Source organism: Apteryx mantelli, chromosome 3 (genome assembly GCF_036417845.1).
Source record: "Apteryx mantelli isolate bAptMan1 chromosome 3, bAptMan1.hap1, whole genome shotgun sequence".
Lineage (NCBI taxonomy): Eukaryota > Metazoa > Chordata > Aves > Apterygiformes > Apterygidae > Apteryx > Apteryx mantelli.
Genome location: NC_089980.1, coordinates 54,327,446 through 54,333,223, shown reverse-complemented (window position 1 = coordinate 54,333,223; position 5,778 = coordinate 54,327,446).

The following is a 5,778-nucleotide window of genomic DNA, read 5'->3' as shown; positions in this document are numbered from 1 at the left end:
CAGAGATCAGCTATGCATCTCCCATTCTTTTTCCCCAATTTGTTTCATTGCTGAGCACACAGCCACTGCTTCAGCATGCTTTTAAGTTTTCCATTTGTTTTTTGCAATTCACTAATGACTTATAGCTGCCCCTGATCACCACCCTGCTGCAAAGATGGATGATGGATTAAGCAGACCCTGCATGCAAATGGCAAAACATGCAAGATGCTGATTGCCAGTACTGATATGCAGCTGGAGTTTTGCAAACCTGCTGATGTTGCATGACATTGAAAATACAGTTTCTCACCATGAGCACCAACTCCCTGTCAGCACAGCTCTTCTTCAAGTGATGGGAGCTGCACTATGCCTAAGAGCAAAGAACCAGTGTCTGTAAAGTAACTCAATTTTATTCATTATCTGGTTTATTTAAAGTTTACAGGAAAGGAAGAAGTGAAAAAAACAATAAATATATTTATTCTAGTTTGCCACTGCTTTTTTAGATATGAAAAAGGAAGCAAAAGCTTTGTCAATAAGAAAAGTTTGCCATAATGTTACTACACTGACATACTCAGCAATACTGCAGTGGTGTGATGTGCACCAGCAATTTTTGCCAGTTTACAATGCTGAAGGAATCTATGCTATGGTTTTACCACTGGCCTAGCTATAGGCCCCAAATGTCACTTTGGAAAGTGAAGACACAATTGAATCTCTGTGATAAATTCTTTCAGGGTAGAATCAGCAAGAAACATGCTCCCCAAAGCATGTTTTGGGTAGGGGGTCTGTTTCTTATAAATAGAGGTAAAGTAAAGGTTGAACCCCAGGATTCAGGATATGGGTTTCCATATACTTTTCTTCTATCCAGATGAAAGGATTTAACATTATTGGAATGAAGCAAGGAAGCTGATAACACTACTTCTCCCATCTCAGTTGTTGCTGACATTGATATGCTTCTTTGGGATACACATATCTGCGTTTTCTAATACAAGTCAGGTAAGTGAAAACATTTCCCTGTGACCATAGTGAACAGTATGACTCTTACGTACCATCATATAAATCTTATTAGCTCACAAAACTCAGAAAAATATTCACACTGACTATTCAGGTTATTGGAGCAAACTAAATCTGCCTCATTTTATCTTGGTAGACAAGAGATGATGTTTCAGAGCGTGTTCAGTAAAATCCACAGTCCTCACAAGTCAGCAGGCTTGCTTTTTGTTTTTCAGTGAAAGAACCCCGAAAGACCAGGCCTGTGAGCATCCAGCAAGCTGAGCATGCATTATCTGACTGTGTTCAATGCCTGATAGTCAATAAAAGTACATTACCATGCCATCCTCTGCATTGCAGTCTAACCCTCACTACCTGCACAGACCTCCAACTCAAATAAATAGGAACATCAGCTAAATCAGCATGCTGTAAAACTGCAAGAATAATTCCTCTTTCTTTCCATGCTCCTCCTAGATATCCTTAAACTAAGGAAACTATTTTTACTGAAAAACTTTCCTTCTGAATGGCCTGATCCAGAATGTGCAGAAGTATTTGGGAAGATTGATTTCAGTGGGTCTTTAGGTTTCAGTTTAGCAAGATATTAGGGCGTGTGCCTAACTTTAAGTACAGAAGTAGTGCTATTGACTTCAGTGGGACCACTCACCTATTCAGAAGAGCTAGGTACATGCTCAAGCATCTTGCTGAATAGGAGCCTTGGGGCTTTCTAGCCAGATGTCTTGGCAATTTTTGCCATATTTAAGCTTGTCAATACATTGCCATAACAGGACCCAGCTTTTTTTTTTTATGGGGGGTGGGGGGTGTCTGGCATTGAGCTTTATTCTCATTGGAAAAAGAACCTGCAATTGTTTCGCAAGAACTAAACTTTGAATTTCATCAATTCTGAAAAAAGGGAGTGTCCTTCCTTTATAAGACCCGAGAGTTTATCAGTAGGGTCTTTACGCTTAGGTACTTTATGCTTCAGAACTGTACACTGACACTGATTTTTTCCTGTTGGAAACATTATTTTTTTTTCAAAGAAGTAAGCTCACGCATAGCAAGTTTTGTTCTGTTTTTCAGAGAAGTACAGGACTTCCAAAATAGAAAGATCATAGAGAGTTCCACCAAAAAAAAGGGGGGGGGGGACAGAGCTATATGCTAATGCTAGTTCAGAATTTGATATGAAGCATCAGATGTGAAATATGAAGTAATATAACTCAATTCTCTTACTGAGGTATCTTTAAAGGCTTTGGTGGATTCATTTTGTATTAACACTGGACAAGTGAAAGGAGAAAAACTGGATCCCTTGGACTAGAGGAAAATGAGAATGAAAAATGATTATATCAGCTTGAGCTCATGGTATATATAACAGCAGAGAATTGTGATTCAAAATTTTTTAGAAGATGGCTTTGCAATCCAGAAGGATCATCCAATATTAGCAGAACGGCCCATGAGTGAGGATAAACTGAACACGTAAGAATGAGATCAGAGCCTGGAATGAGGGATCACAAGCTACTTGGAGTAATCTGGCATACCAACAGAAAAGGTGGCAGCTTGGATATGTAAACATGATCAGCCCTACTGAAAAGCTGTTGAAGAGCAATGGAGTAAAGGGAAAGCAATAATGAAGAGCAAGGACTGAAATGAGAGAAGTGTCTGGAGCTGTACTGCAGTGCTCTAATAGCTGTCATTCTCATTTTAACAGTAACGATCAGGAAGAGGGCTTTAAACAATATTCTAATGAAATCTCCAGGTAATATAAAACTGCAAAGTATTATGAATGCTAATGAGGGCAGAGAAATATTGCTGAGGGGTCTACAGAAAGCAGGAAGACAGGAAGCAAATGAGGTTCTGCTAGGAAAAAATACAAGCTATAATGGACTAGGGAGGAACTCTGGAAAGGAGGAAGAGGGGAAGAGGGGACTAGGGACCAGCAGCAGAACTGACTAGTAGTCAGTTCTGAATTTTCAACAGGCTGCCAACAAAGGAGACCAGTGCACTGTGGTGTAAAAGAAGGTATCACCTGATGGGGAAAAATAATCATTATTTTCCTTGGCCTGTGATGTAACAGCATAAGGCAGATTGTATCCTGCCCTTGTGTGCCTGATTTCAAGCAAGCACTGACCTACAAATTGCTCTTAGCAGGAGCTGAGGTGACCTAGGGGAGCCAGCACCAAGTGAGGACACTCCAGCGCAAGGCTACGAGCCACATGAGGAGGGTCACTGCCCCTCTCAGCAGCGTCACAGATAGTCTTTCTTCAAGGACTACCCTACCCCTGGCTCTGGGAGACAGCCTTCTGTCCCAGCTCTGCCACTTCCCATTACCCTTCTCTGTCCCACCACAGAAGCACCCAGCATCCACATTTGGCATCTCATTCTGAGAGAGGCCACATTAAATTTTTCCTTTACTTCCAAAAAGCCTTATGCCAATGTTGTGTTCAGTCACATGAAAAGGTAGAGGTGCAGTGACTCTTTGAGTGCTGGCCCCGGGCTGACTACTTGCCACACCTACCTCCCAGGCACCTCTGGTTCGGATGTGTTATAAACTGAGACCTTCAGAGGTCAGTTGATCTCTTAGTGCTTCACTGTCTTCTCACTTACATGAAGATGGCAATGCTTTCAAAATCCTTGGTGAGAAGCCATGATATCCACACAAAGCAGTATCACTTTTTTTCCTGGTTTCCATTCTCCATTACATCCCCACATATCCCTTTCTCTCTGACTACTGGTTCCCTTAACTCTGCTTTCTGGCTTAGCTCTCACGTTGCTGTTTCCAGGCTCACCATGGCTACCCTGTGTCACTCTTTCTGCCTTTCTGGATTTCTGGTTTCTCCCCTGACTTCTCCATTCTCCTATATATCTTGTGCTTCTTGGGTCTCCATCTGCACAACAGTCGTTCATGTTCTCTCCCATTTCACCCTCTATCCACATATTTACAAATGGGCAGACATCTTTAACTGGTCCAAAATAAGGGCTTTTAGATACAAAGATTTCAGTTGGAGGGTATGAATGGGAAAGAGACAAGAATGAACACTTTCATGCTGATTTTGAGACAGTCCTGAGCAAAGCTTCCTCCTGTCTCCCTTCCCTGCTACCCCCACAGATGTGCTGGAAGCTTCACAAGGGAATCAAACTGCAACCCTGAGAAAAATAAACAGAAATAATCACAAAAACAGATGGACAACTCCTAATCCCTAGTAGCTGAAGGCAGGATTTTACTCTTGTTTTCAGAAGATTCCTCTTTCTAAAGACCACCATCAACTCAAATCTGCTTTTTTAGCAGAAGCAGTATCTGTCAGCTGCAATCTCACTCCTCGTTCCCTATCCATCACTATGAAAGCTACAGTTCAAAAAGTCAATTCAAATCAAATTCTCTGAACTCTGACAAAAGACCATCTCACCAGTGATTTGTTTTTTTCTAATTAAAGAAAATAAACCTGGAGACATAACCCTTAGGAAGAACGTTTCCAAAGGCAGCTGCTCTGCTAGTCAGACAAAATGCCTGGACGATGGCAATTGACTTACAGTCAGGGACATACAATACTACGCATTCCCTGACAAACATTGCTAGCACAGAACTGAGACTACCCAATGTGGGTGATGTAAGGGTTTAATCCACTTTCAGGATATTCTTAGTGGTTGAACTTAACATTTCCAAAAAACAGCAAAAAGTCCCCTTTCCACATTCCAGCCTTACCCTGTACCTCTAAGCTATGCCTCAATCCTTCTCCATAAAAGGATGTGCTTAGTACATGCCTTCCTGGGCATATAATGAGCAAGAGTGAGAGATGCAAGAATTGCACTTTGGCTTATCTGTAGTAGGATAATGCCTTGTGTTAGGCTTGGCTCACTCCACGTTTGACTGGTCTGCATTCTCCAAATAACCCCCTATATGTCTGCTAAATATTAACAGTTCAAGAGATTCCCCTAGGTGGTACCTCTGCACGAGACCTCCAGCGGGACTGATGCCAGGAGGCTTGTAGATCTTGTAGAGCTTGTAGAGCAGGACAGCACAGTGGACAGAAAAGCAGGGTGGCAATGTGAGGAGACCGGTGCAATCACTGAGTTACTGTGGTGCCAAGAGACGGTCCTAGACAAACAGAATGAGATAAGATTCTTCCACCACTAGTGCTTCACATGCTAATGTCAGTGTAGGCTAGAGACATGGCTAAAAATAAACATATGCTGAAGACAATAGCCTATCCAGAGAGACTCAGTCTCACCAAAAAAACACTGAATGATTTTCACAACAAAACAAAAGCAAACACTGGAAGCAAACTGCAGTTTAGCTCTTCAAGTTGTCTGTATACCAGTGCATTTGTGTATTCTGGACTTCTTCCAAAGCAAACACTGATCTACTTTTTTTGTAAATACATCTGGAAGTCAATACAAATTGTCCTACCATTAACATTTGTGCCATACAAACTGGCTAATATACACCCACAAAACAGGCAGGAAAGTCATTTTTGCAGTCAAAAGAATGATTTGGCTTCACTTTCAAGTCCAAACACAGATTTCTTGTGTGATCCTGCATAAAAGGGTTAACATCTTTGTGCATCTCCATCTGCAAAACAGGGTGAATAACACCTGCCTCCTTCCCAGCAGTTTATGAGGTTTTGAGGGCATGTCTATACCACAGGTGCAGGCACACCCAAGCTGGCTCCATGTGAGGAGCACTAATTGTGTTCCTCATTTTTCTAGGGATTCACATTAAAATACCCAGGATTCAATTTACCAAAGTGCTGAGTGCTCAGAACTGCAGCTGAAGTCAAAGGGAATTCTGCTTGGAACAATAAAACAGATATATATTAACAAGCA